Below are 14,391 nucleotides of genomic sequence, written 5' to 3' on the forward strand. Positions count from 1 at the left end.
GAGAGCTTTAATGATTTGACAGTACTAAACATGTGTAGAGGACAAGCAGGATGCTTTGTCTCTAGACTTGTAAAATGTAAAGCGTTACTGAGTCTTGTCAAGTTACAGACTTACATACTATAAATAAGGATAATGTGGCAATGAAAACAGAGGTGGAGAATCTGGAAACTCTTTATTATCAAGGCAAATATTTCTTTGCACCATTAATCCAAAATTTCACAGAATGACATTAGAACAGGGAAGTCAGAGGATTGCAATAAGGAGATGAAAGGTCAGGACTTTTGTGTTTTATTTACTTGCATTTTGGTTTTGCAGGGACAAGGATCAACTTATTCACCATGAAAGAGTTTCAGAATTGCTCATATATCAGAGATTATGTTTCTTTCTCCACTTGTCAACTTACTTTCTCAAACATACCTAACAATATAATCTGAGTGCTTCCCCAGTGCATCATACATTTTATTACAACTTTTTTTCTTTTTTTGGATGATTTGATAAGGACTTTGTTTTGGCATCATTTAGCCTTTTTATCAAGATAGCGTTCTGCATGTTTCTCAGACAACTTCTCTTTACAACTCTGCTTCCTCATTGCAGTTTTGATAGCCATAAAATATAATTTTCTAAAATTGGAGAACAAGCTGATATGCTTCATCCAGCAGAGCTGTAGGCTATTTTTCATGATTGCAATATATTTTGTTGATTGTGATGAAGCCAAAAGATTTTTAAGTAGGAAAAAAAACTGGGGGGAGGAGAGGAAAGCAATAGCCTCTTGCTTTCTAATTCTTGCAGAAGCTCCTGAAGGATAGTAAAGATGAAGGTGTCTTACAAAATTATTCTTTTTCTGAGTTATGCTGAGGTGGGTGAGTATTTTTCTTCTTCTATTGTGCATTTGCTTTAATATTTTCTCTCTGTTTTAAAATTGTTGATTATTTATTGTTGATTATTTAAAAAATTGTTGATTATTAAAAAAATTATTTATTACAGAAAATTATTTCTAGGGAAGCTTATTAAACAGCACCTGCCATTCAGATCTCCTGTTATAACGGCTCACCAAGACAGGAACTTGTATGGTGCTGTATATAGGAAGAAACTTAGGTACAAAGGGTAAAGTATATTAAGCAAACTAGAAGGAGAATAAACAAAAAGATAGAGATCTTTTGGCTTTCAAGACAAGGGATGTTAAAGGGATGGATGTCTTTATTTGTATTTGATTTCCTTAGGATTATCATTTCAAGTGATATGCAAAGATCCTACAAACAACTGTGGAACTGCTGTTCCTCATTGTTCTTGTGGTTCTTCTGAGATGGTGGAAGTTTGGTAGAAGTCTACAAGGTTGTGTCCAGGCTGCAAGAGAACTCCAGCAGGAAGTATACATGTTTTTTTTTTCCCTGGGATTCAGACAAGAACATTATCAAAGAACAGAATACAACTTCCACATCTTATTCCACCAAGTAACTCATTTTCCCCAGCTTCCATTTGTTACTGTTATTATATAACAAAAACATTTCCCATTGCCTCTGGCCTTCAAGAGAACATTATGCAAGGTATTAACAGTGGGTCCTGCAGAAAGATCCAAGGAAGATATGGGGAAGTTTGAATCTCTAGCGATTTGTGTTTTGTTTTTTTAAATAGATGCATTTACAAGGCATAGCCCTCAACATGAATAAGAATCAGCTTTTTTTTTTTTTTTTTAAAGTGACCCCATTAAACTTAATTAAATTCAATAATTAATATATATATGTTATATATGTTTTATATATATATATTTTTTTTTTTGGGGGGGGGGGGGGATAAAAAGGTATGTTTGAATTAGTTCCCTGCCAAACATGAAATAAATAGAAACAAGTCCACTTTTATTTTTCCTAGGAGCGTTCACAAATGTAAGTCAGTTAATCCACTTTCAAGTCACATTTTTTGTTAAGTCAGGCTCATTCTCCTGATTGCCCTTATTTAGATAGGTCTTTGGAAATGGGCTCCAGTTGCAAAGCTCAGGTTAGGATGTGAATGTAAATTAGTGAACTTTAAGCCTGCTGTTGGGATCCTGCCTAGGTCAGGCCAATGTAGCTTTGCCCAGTTAACCTCTTTTACCCTTAAGCAGCAGTTCCTTTAACATCATTTTACTGTTATTAATGCTGCTACTTCCTGTAACTTTTCAAGCAAAGAGACATTGGGCTCTTGCGAGGTAAAGCCCAGCAGTGGCTAATAGCAGGGCTAGTGGCACTGCTGCTGAGGAAAATAGTAGTAACAGCAAGAAACACAGATAAAATTGACACTGAGCCTCTGACATGGTAAAGATTAGTTTCCAATGAAAATTACTCCCTTGTGTAAACCAGCAGCAAGACCATCGAGGGGATCCTGCTGCCAGCATCCCCCTCATGGAAAGAGAAACCAAAACACCAGGCAGGTTTTTTTTGTTTGTTTGTTTGTTTTGTTTTGTTTTGTTTTTTAATGAAGCTAATAGTTTGCCTTCTCCTTCCACAGGTTCAAATTTGGCATTTGAAATCCTTATTTTCATTGCACCTGCCTCTTCCTGCAAATTCACATCACCAGGGGCAGAAGCACCTTGCAAATACATCCTCTGGAAATACCTGTCTGGTCTTTGACCTAAGACATCACTTTATGTGCACTCAGCCCCAGTTCAGCCTTCTTTCTGAATGTGTTTGTGCTCCAGCATCAGGGGTAGGGTCTTCCAAGAGAAGAGACCATTTGATACATTCCTAGAGGAAAGATGTCCTAGGACATATGTGAAGGAGAGAGTCTAAGGTTTATTGTACAAGGAATTGCATGGAGACAGGCAAGAAATAACATAAGAATCCTGCCTGGCTTACGAGAGGAGAAAGATGTATGGTACCAGGGGATATTGTCTCCCATGAGAAATAAAGTGAGGAACACTGCTGTAGTGGGTCTCTATATTTTTGCTCAGGAAGGGGTTTTAATTCCCATTTTCTGGACTACAACAAATCAATTTGAAAAAGGGAACTTCAGACCAAAGTGATGATGCTGTTCTTCCCAGGGTAAATGTGGGCTGAGCTTAGAAGGTGACATGTATTGCAGTGCTAAGTGCTGCTGCAGTGCAACCAGTTCTTCTGACCAAGTATAAAGTTATCAAACAAACCACTAGCGTCACACTATAACAATGACCATTTCTCCTACTTTAGATATAAAAGGGACTGACACTGCAGGCAAGATGATTCACAGTGCCTACAACTAACTCTGGAGACTTGCCAAGATCTAACCAACTCCAGAGCTTACTATGAGCACAAGAATAGCAATAGTGACTCCTGTGAGAGGACTCAAAGGAATGGCATGAAGCTGCTTGAGGGGAGGTTCAGCCTGGATATCAGGAAAAGGTTCTTCACCAAGAACCCCTTGAGCTCCCTATTGGAGCTCAAGCACTGGAACAGGCTCCCCAGTGAGGTGGTCAGAGCACCGAGCCAGCCGGAGTTCAAGAAGTATTTTCAACAATGCTCTGAGACACATGGTCTGATTTTTGGGTAGTCCTGTGTGGATGCAGGAGTTGGACTTGATGGTCCTTGTGGGTCCCTTCCAACATGGGATATGTCATGTCATTCTCTGATTCTTTGTGTGAACATATGTGCCTAAACTTACACATGGATTATCTGCCTGCACGACTGTAGCCCAGTGGGCTAAAACTACGGGAGAATCCACAGTGTATACCTGTAATCGTTGTATTACGCTGTGCGAACATATAGATGGGCTCTACTGGTGTCGCATTTCTTGAGCTCTGGTGATAGATACAGGCTGGACCTCTAGTGTCAGAGAGGCATAGAATCATAGAATAATTTAGGTTGGAAAACACCTTCAAGATCATGAAATCCAACCACCACTATGTCCCTTAGTGCCACATCCATTCATCTCTTAAACACCTCCTGCTGACTCCACCACTTCCCTGGGCAGCCCATTCCAATGCATGACCACTCTCTCTGTGAAATGTCACTGCAATCACTCCTATGTTTCATTTCATTATTTTAGACCAATATCAAATGCTCCTATTTGATGAGTATCTTTATTTGCCCAGATGTTCCCAGTTCATGCCTCTAAGCCTGAAAAAAATGATGTGGAACTGCATAGGATATAAGATTATTATGATCTGAGTATGTAAAGTCTGGGGTAGCATTGAGAGTCTGAATGATTTATAATCAGTAATTAGTTCCTGTTCTGACGACCTAGAAGCTGAAACTGTTAAAAAATAAATCAGCATGATGTTGCTGATACATTTTGATGCTTATATTAAATGTCATTCAGGCTTAAAATGCAAAACACAATAGGATTTTAAAAACTTGTCCAAACATCTTTGTATTACAATAATATACCTAGTTGCTTTCAGGGGGCGAATGAATGTGGTTTACTCTCTGGAGCCTACAGCATGGCCTAATCAAGTTGAATGAGTTACATAAATAGTACAGATACATAAAATGCAGGCATGGATATAGATGCATTACCTGCTTGTTCTCAGGGGCTAGGTAGCTGGGTTTTGACACCGATCTTTAAAAATGTTTTCTCAGGCAATAGTTTAATTACATGCATTTTATTCAGCTCTGGTGGATTTACTATTAAATTTCATATTCCTTTCATACAGTCTCAGAATTCCTGCTTATCTCACTATCCGTTATACAATGACATGAAGACAAGTTTGCTTTTGCTGTTACTGTTTGCTTCACTGGATTTAGCCCTTTGAATTTCATACTGTGAGTTACAGAAATTATGTGAGCAGAAGCGGTTTTTAAAAATATATGGACAAAAAGACAAAACATTAACACACTGATAAAAAAGGAGATGTAAAGCAAAGATAAAGGAAATCTCAGTGGTTGAACTTTAACAGATTTGAAGGCAAGATTTGGATAGAAGGGCCAGATTTTTTTTTAAATAAGTTCTGAAATTGGGGATGGTCTTGTGCTATAGTTAGTAAATCATCAGTGCTCAGTGTAGCTTCTGTTCCGGCTCTGTCATATATTTCCTCCATAGAAGTCATTTAATATCTTCCTGCTTCTGTTTTTCATCTTTAGGACAAAGACAAAATGTCTCATTTCTTACCCCTTTTTGAAAGTCTCATTTATCTATGTTACAAACTCTTCAAGCAAGGAGTATCTTTGAATATCAGTTTTATAATGCACAACACCTACCTGCAGTAGAGCCTAGACATGCTACTACAATAATAATAATAATCATAGAAATGGCAAGAGTAAACTTCACTAATTGAAAACTGGGGTCTCGTGATTTCATCTCTGCATGTGATGTTAACATGAAGATTTAATTGTTGTGTGAAATTCTTGTGTACTCTTGAGTGAGTAAGCAATCTATTAAACCAGTATCTGCCTAAAAGATTCCTCAGGATGTATGTGTAAAATTTTTTGGAGGAAATCTGAAAAGTCTCTGCTCCCCCAAAGACTCAAAAATCAGAATAAATTTGAAGTAATTCCCCAAATACAATTTTCCAGGTCTCACAAATATACACATCCTATTTTCTGAGCCACTGTCTCAGTTCAGAGTACAGCTTCTCTCTTATTTCACAAATTGCAACCAAGGCTCTCTTCTCTTTCTTACCTTACGTGGAGAAGAAGTCTAGGGCACACAGAGAAACCATAATGAATAGCATACTTCTTTCTCTCTCCAAAAAGATTTATAGCTCAGTACCATCCCTTTCAGAAGACAGCTGTATTTCCCTTTTTCTAGACCATATACACTTGTTTTGCACTTCTTGGAGTGGTTCCCACAGGGAAATTAAATGACGGTTTTTGTGCCAATAGTTTTGTGAAAATTTATATATGTACACATGTGTACATATCTATGCAATTGGTATAAAATAAATCTAACTTTTTTATTTTATATATTTTTTTTTTGCATCAGCTATGATACTAATCAGATGCAGGTATTAAGCTGGTTGCTGTTTGTTTGCCACTTTAACTTCGATCTGTGAGAATAAACTCATAATAGTAGCTACTATTCCTTCCTTACTCAGTGATTTAGTGCCTCAGGAAACGCTTGTTCATGAAACTGTTTTTTTTAGCTACCTGGACATGATGATATCTTGGAACAAGACATCACTGGAGACATTATTTCCTGTGTGTTGAAAATCAGTAACTAAACCAAATAATTTAGTTGAAATATAGGAGAAGTTAAGGCTAAACAATGGTATTTTTATTACTGAAATCACTGCAATATGCAGTCTTGCTCTCCTTTAGTCTAACACTGTGTGGTGAAGGAGGATACAGATATAAAATATCTGTGAAGTCTCAGGCTGGGGTAGGGAAGGTAAGGGTATTTTGCATTTGGCAGCTCTCATATCCAGGATCTAATACTTTGGGGAAAAAACAACAACAACAACAAAAACAAACAAACAAAACCCACAAATATGTATATTCTACCAAAAAGGAATACCATTTCAGAGGAAGGCTGGAAGGCTTTCCCTGCTCTCTCTCCCTCCCCTGCCCCAATCCTTTTCCTTAGCATAGGCCCATTTGCTTAAACAGATCTCAATTACCTATTAAGGTTTTCCTATTCCTTAACTTTTTATACTTTTAAAAATACCATTTTTAATACTCCTCCAAAGGGTTAATGGCTCTTTCACTCTGGCTTTAGAAGTGCTGATGTTTCTTTGATAAAACAAAAAAGATTAATTTCACAACCAGGAAATGAAAGTCTTTACTGAAAGTAAATGCAAATTTTAAGTAGGGAGTTAATATTCAACTCTTAAGAAATCATTTACCTATTGTGAATGAAGGACTCTACGAGGAGCCACATAGGGCATAGTTCAAATCCTGGTACATAACCTACTGAAATACGTGTTTCATACAAATAGACACTCCCGAGAATCCATCTTTAAGTACTCAGTAAGAGAACAATATGTGAACCTCACTCTTGATGGAAAACAGGCACGATGAGATCCAATTAACTTTGGGGTGATGGTAGTTTTGGCTTACTGGGATTGAGGGACAGTAAGATAACAATACAAGAATAAAAACTGTGTGAATGACTCTCAGAGGAGATTTTGGCTTATCGTTTCGAGTATTTGAGCAGAGAGAAAAGGAAAATACATAGTGTTACTATGACTATTATTCAATACTACTATCAGCATAGGAATTCCCTTTCATTCTTTTTGAAGGAGTTCCAATTCTTCTTTAAAAGTGGTTTCACATGAGAGAGAAGGAGGTCCGGGACATGATCTCTAGAAAGATGTGCACATAATTTCAGGAATAAAAAGGGTATTTGAGCACTTACCATAAGCATGGCCATGTGTCGGATTGTCTGCATAGTTAACTGCATCTGGAATTACAAGAATTGTAATGTAATTACAAGAATGCCCAGTTGCCCTATACACATATGTAGGATGTATTTACTTGTATACCTCCATGAAAGAACATCCACAAAGTCTATACCTGTGTGACTGATTCAGAGTTCTTGCTCTTGTTTCACCTTTAGGACTTTTTTGTTATATTAACAACAAGTGTCCTAAATCACTTGTGTCTATATAGAAAATACAAACATTTTTTCCAAAAAGTGGCAAACATCAGCTTGTGTATAAAACTATCTGATAAGCTGTCTTATTGTCATAATCCTTCATTTTTTTTGCCCTTCGTTTCTGTCCTAGTCATTTGTTCTTTCAAATTAGATCAGATGTTCTTGAACCATTTTTTTCTAGATTTGTTTAGTTCTTGTATAACAGACCTGTACTGAAGAAGTAAAGCTGAACTTGAATGACACAGGTTTTTACCTAACAAAGTTTCTCAGAAAAGTTACACAAGAACTGAGATCATTTGCACAAACTATGGATTTTCTCTCTGAATTTATACAACTGTATACTAGTCCATTCCAATAACTCAGATGTGTGAACACCAAGTTGTGAAGCAGACAATCGAGATCTCATAGAGGCAAAAATGAGAATCTCTAACAGTGTTTCTGAGGTGTTAAAAAGAGGTTTTCGTTGATAGCATACATGTTGTTCCACAGATAAAGTGTTGATATCACTTCACTTGTACTTAGAGTTTGTAGTTTTAAATCCCTGCCCTTCCTGTCTTCAAGCTAGGTGTTGTTGTAAACTCACATAGAAAAAAAAAAAAAAAAACAGATTCACAGTCCTAACCATGTATCACTGCACTCAAAGATTTGCATGTTCTGAACTTCTATACACTGATATTCAATGTTGGATATTTGCATGCCAATCCATGAACTGTATGCAAAATTGTGAGCCTATGGGCTCTTTTTTGTCATTGTAAAATGGATTCTGGAAACATACAGAGTTAGGAACCAGGAATTATTTTTATTAATAGAACAGAAAAAAACCTACTCATCAGTGAAGGAGAACAGAAAAGGAGTAGAATTTTCAACTGAGGTACAGTTTATTTTAGGGAACTGAAGTGATTCTTGTCATGTGGTTCTTTCTGTTAGTTATTACAGTTATTTAAGACATAGTAGAAGGTTCAAGAATCCATTTCACAAGCTAGATTACCTAGTATTTCTTTCTTTCTTTGTATGATTACTAGATATCTTCACGTTTTTCCCCAAATCTTCTTCAGATACCTCTAGATATGTCTGTTACTGACAGAAGATTCAGTGGTCCTTCCACATAGATCACTTTTACAGTGTTGGGCCTAACTTGGAAACTCAGAGCATCCCACTGATATTTTTCCATGTGTCAAATCATGCCTTCCTCCATTCAGTTTGTTTTCTGTGACCTTGCCTTTTTCTAAAAATACTGCACACTCTAGCTGCTCGGAGCAATATCCTGTTCCCAGTGGAGTCAATTTTTGGCCTTTTTTAATAGGCTGTTGTAGAAAACTGTATCAAAGGCTTCCAGGAGGTCCCCGTAAACTATTTTAACTGGTTCTCCTTTATTCACTCTTTTGTTATTACAATAAAAGAATTCTAGCATATCTAGGACAAGACTTACTTTTTCCCCAAATTGTTCTGCTTAATCCCTGCTAACTGCTGTTCATGTGTGCAGTTTAGTTCCTCTATCTTTAATTAGCTTTTCAGCTATTTTACCTGGTACTGAAGCAAATCTATTCTGACTGCTTTTCCTAGAATCTGTTCCTTTCTCAAACTAGGTATCTCATTTACTACTTCTCAGTCTTCTACAAAAGAGCTAATCTTAATGAGCTTGTGGTTAGTGTCTCACAAGACAATGCTTTGTGTTTATGTCAGCTATTTCCTACCCCCTGGAGAGACTTAATCTTCACTTATATCTAAATGAAGATAAATGTGACTGATTAAATTGGCAATTAATGTTGTTTATAGAAATTATTTTTCAAGTGTTTGTAGTTCCTAACCCAGATTCTGGTTCTGCTTTGAGATGTCAAAGTTCTCCATGGTTAAACAGTATGGTCTAGTGTCTAAATCCAGGCTCAGACCCAGAGGCTTAGGTGGACTCATTTACTCGCACTTTCTACATGATATCTGGCATGTCACTTTATCTTCCCATGTCTCCTTTCCCTTACAAGTATCGTAATAATTACGTTATTGAATAATACACTTTCAGACTCTTTGGTTAGATGTGTTAACATGGACCCTCTGTTTCTTTCTTCTGGATGGCTTATTGGTGCTCGGAGTGTCTGTTCCAGCAAGAGATGAGAGTTTGAACTGTACCATATCTTACTTATATTGGTATTTTATGAGTTGAGTACAAACCTAATCTAGACTTTCACATTAGTGTAAACATGAAGTCATTACTTTCTAGATATTGGAAATGAACAAGGATTTCATTTGTATAATTCATGTGAAAATTTTCCCCTCAACATCACTTCTTAATGTATTAACTGTTTCAGATTGCTGAATAAAACATTTCTTTCTTATATGAAGCAAGTCCTGTAGGTCCTATAAATCCTAAATTGACAAAAACAGGAACCTTCCATGGTGATAATGAAAAAAAATCACTGACAATAATCCAAATTCATAGTTCCTTCTGAAGGTTTGAAGATGAAAACAAAGGTACATGTTTTGTCTGTGAGAGTTTTTTCAGGAGGTCATAGGGAGAAGTGCCAGCAATTTTTAGTTATAGAAGCTGTCAGACAAATAAACATCAGTAAGTAAATTTAAAAAGAGCTCTGAAGACAAAAAGCTAGCCTTACTGAATCTGCCTTTACTACTTACTAGCTAACATTTTTATGTACTCTAGAGTGAAGATTTAACTAGAGTGCTAAAAACCTATATAAATACTCCCCAAACCTCTCCTTGTTATATAAAGCACCCTTCCATCCTCATAGCATAAACAAGATTTTACATGCATACCTTCTGTGCTTGCTTTGCTAAAGATTTGCTTGTACTTTATGTGAATATTAAGTGTGTTTGTTCCTGCTTTTTCCCCTGTGAGTTCTAATGATTTTTATTTTCTCAGTACAGTGCATATAATAGTGTCGTGGTCTAATGAAACCAGCAGAGGGTTGAGCTACTGAAATATCTGAACAGTAGCTCTAACTGCAGCTTGCTTAGGAAGGTCATTTTTGTAATGTAATTGTGGATCACCAGATGGCACTCTCGCAGACAGTATATTAAGTCAGAACCCTTTTTGTTAAAAGGGAAAAGAACATATAAATCACTTTACATGTTTGCTTTGGCTAATCTCACCAGGTCACACCATTCCATTGACATCTTTTTGATACTGTCTCACAAATTTATTTTCCAGTTTCTAGTCAGGCTCTCTGTTCAAATCCAGTAAGTATTCTACATACATGTACATCTATGACTTTCACATCTCCTCCTAACTCTCTTCCCATTATATGAAACTTAACATTGTCCAAATTAAATGCAAAGTTTTTTGCCTCTAGTTCTCAATGTCATCATGCTTCATTCCCACATTTTATAGAAGTGAGAAAGTTGGACTTTTTTATTATTATTATTATTATTTTTTTTTTTTTTTTTATTTCCTTCCCCTCTCATTTTTAGTTGTTCTTGGTTCCTCTACAAAAACTTACATTAGGTTGAGTTTTGAGTAGCACAACCTCTTCACTGACTTTTCTGAAGCAGAATTCAGTGCAACAGGAATGTAGCATGATGGGATCACAGCAGAAGAAGGCAAGTCATGTCAGAGTTAACAAATACACCTCACTAAAACACAGCTTGGAACTGCAGTTTCTTGTTTAGCAGGAGGTAATATCCAGCTAGAGGTACTCTTTGATACAGTCAGACACTGTATAGTCACTATACTGTCAGAGGCACTCTCATCAGTCCGTCTACATATTTTGGGTGTATTACTGCTACGCTCTGCACACTGTTACAGTGGTTCCTGTTCAGTGACCTCGGATGCCCATATCTCTCCGCAAATATCCCTGCGCTGTTCTTTTTCTCCATTTGTAGAAAAGGCTTTGGTTGGTCACTTCACTTCTCTTCTCTCTGTCAGTCTGTCAGTCCTGACCTCTGCTTTGACAGGTTCTCTCTGCAGTGATAAATTTCCCCCATTAAGAGTTACTGCAGAGCCTGCAGTAATATAATAGTATGCAAACAAGTTACCTTATACAGCATTCTTTGAGCCATTTCCCCTTCAATGGCCAATTCCCTACATTTTCTGAACAATGCATGTAATTTAGTCTGTGTGACTCCTATCAATTGCAAAGAGCTAAATCCTCACCTAAATCTTTGAAAATTTAGGGGTACCTTACCAAGTCTAGATTATGTATCACTTTAATCATCCTTATAAATCCAATTACGCATCTTTCAAATAAATAATGATGGGTTTTGCCTGAAGCTTTTACTGTTTCTCAATCTGTATCTATCAACTGAGATTTTATGTGCACTCAACAATTGTTATTCTGTTGTTAGGAATTCTGTTATTGCTGACTGCAATAACATTCATTCAAATGATATGGATATAAAAGATTCTTTGCTTCTCTCACAGAGCAGTTAAATTGTAAGACAGCATTAGTTAAAAACCAGTGTCACTATTATGAGAAGTTGTGTATCCAATTTTTCCCATTCTTATTCTGAAAAGGTTCTGGAAATGTTTGAGGTTTAAGTTAAAATAACATTTCCAAAATTGATGAGGCAATGGAAAAGAACTTCACTGTCCTCACCTAAAAGCTACATTAATAACAAAAATTAGAAGTTGTCTAAATCAGAAAATGAATTGAAATCATTACTTTTTTTCTCTTTTTTTTTTTTCAAATTACCAGATTTCAGTTCATTCAAATTAAGCTGTTCTACCTCTAACTGCTATTATATGTCCAAAGCTGAGATATATGAAAGAATCTGTGAATGTATCTGTACGTAGACATGCCTATCAGTTCATGAGCAGAGTCATGTTTGTGATGTTTTTATTTTTACATTCACACACAAGAATATCTACCTACCTGGTATTGTTATTAAAATACATTGCTGTATTTTAATATATATATAATATATAATATTATATATATTATAATATATATAATACATTGACAGTAACATCATTTTATTATTATTTGTAAAGTCATTTGTATGCTTTAGATTACAATCTACTGCTGTTTAGTAAGTGGAACAGAATTCACCCTTTGTCAGCTTAGAGCTTGAATCCAAAATACTACAAGTCTCTAAACTTTCTGGTACTGGAACAAATATATTTGTGCAGCACCTGACTCACTGGGCATGGGAGGGGAAAGACAATGTTGTTAACATGAAGATTAAGTGAAAATGAGAGTAAAACAGTCATCAGAGTGGCATGTGTGAAAGTCACCCAAGAAAACTTTGAAATAAAGACAATTTTAATGGTGTACTTAGATCTGGTAATCATTAAAACTCCTTGTGCCTCTGACAGTCCATCTCATCCAACCAGCATCATAATTTTTTTAGAAAAAAGATGCTTTATACAAGGTATATTGTCAGGCTCTGGGTTAACTGAGAACAGTTACTGGCAGCATACAAAGAATTCATGATGAGGTGCAGAGCTAATGACAGTCTTGGCTGCGGCCTTTATGTGTTGTAAGTATAAATATTATAATTATAAAAGAGGAGGACAGTGAGAATCTTTTTATTTACAAGGAACTCCAAATCACACTGGTAGATAGGGGATCTGCAAAGCAACACACCACTACTGAGGTCAGGGGGAAGCAGGCACGTGCTGAATTGTTCTATAGTGCATGATATTGTTGGAAGCATGAAACTCTTACATAAAATGTAAACCGGGTGCCTGGAGACCTGTTATTAATAAAGACCAACAGCCATTTCTTTGAGATATCAGAGGCATTGACTCTAGCAGCCTGGGTAAAATCCAAACTGGCAAATACTTATCAGAGGCATACAAAGCATTCATAATGAAATGCAAAGCTGGTAGCAATTCAATTTTGGGGGTATTTTATTACAGACATCAATATGAGCTTATCTGAGTGGAGTAAGTACACATACTTTCAAGTAAAATTAGACATCATATCCCAAGAAGGTGGAAGAAACATCACGTCTGTCTGCCTTGCTAAGTGAAAGTGATCACATTTTATAGATAAGTCTTTTATATTGAAAGGATGTGAAAATGCATGTTCATATAGATGTTTGGATTGAAATAATGTATTTTCCCTGAAATGCTTAAAAAGAAAAATATGCAAATTTAGGCAAGATAGAGAAGGTATTGGGGAAAAACACAATTAAAAAATAGGAGAATCTCTCTTTTACTATTTAATTAGATTTCACATATCTCTACAAGGTACATTATTCTCCATATAACATCCCTCAACAAAATACAATTTCTCTAAATTCTTCCTTTACTTTCAGGGAAAACTATGTACTGGGGCCACCCAAATTGATTTAGATGTCCAGATGAGCCATAATCTAAGGCTGTCTATTTCTCCAACAACCTAAGCCCAGTCAGCTGCGTATGCTCAGAAATAAACTAAATAACAGCTAGATATTTAACTGAGACTTAAAAGCCATCAGTAATCACGAGTTGAGGAAAGGGAGGCTCCACCAAAACTCCCAAGAAATATCATACTAAAGCTAAGCAGAACAGTCTAGCATTTTTTTTTCTTCCCCCTGTACAGATGACAGTCACTATTCAGATTTAAGAAATTCCACATTTCAGTCTCACCTCAGGCTGAGTTGATACAGATGCACAGCTTACTTTTCCAGGAGATGATCCTAACCTCAGTAGATAAGGCTCTTATGCTGCATTAAACACAAGATTTCTGGAATAAAAGTAGTCCAAAAGTGAGGACCCTAACTACAAAATCCTGTGAGATGATGAACTCAGGGACTTGTTCCCAATAAAAGAAAATCTTTCCTTTTTATTTCAGTTCTTTCATCTCTGACAAATATTACCCAGCCTTTCTCTGACCTTCATCACAGATGTAATTTGTTAACATTTATAGCAAGGCAGATGGGTCTACCAGTCTTTCCTAGAAACTTTGTCATTCTGCATTTTGCAAGGGCTGAAAGGCTTTTGGAAATTAGAAATGTCACCTACAACGTCAAGCTGAG

At 36.3% G+C, this 14,391-nt stretch overlaps 1 long non-coding RNA gene across 1 annotated transcript; it reads right to left on the reverse strand.

The window, feature by feature from the left end:
* Positions 1-207: 207 nt before the first annotated feature.
* On the reverse strand, positions 208-14,236 carry LOC137853102 (uncharacterized). The gene is made up of 3 exons (XR_011094242.1): positions 14,003-14,236; positions 7,240-7,284; positions 208-1,388 (listed from the first exon to the last, which is right to left on the reverse strand). It is a non-coding gene; the product is annotated as an uncharacterized lncRNA (long non-coding RNA).
* Between the last annotated feature and the right edge of the window lie 155 nt (positions 14,237-14,391).

The sequence above is a fragment of the Anas acuta genome, chromosome 3 (assembly GCF_963932015.1).
Source record: "Anas acuta chromosome 3, bAnaAcu1.1, whole genome shotgun sequence".
Lineage (NCBI taxonomy): Eukaryota > Metazoa > Chordata > Aves > Anseriformes > Anatidae > Anas > Anas acuta.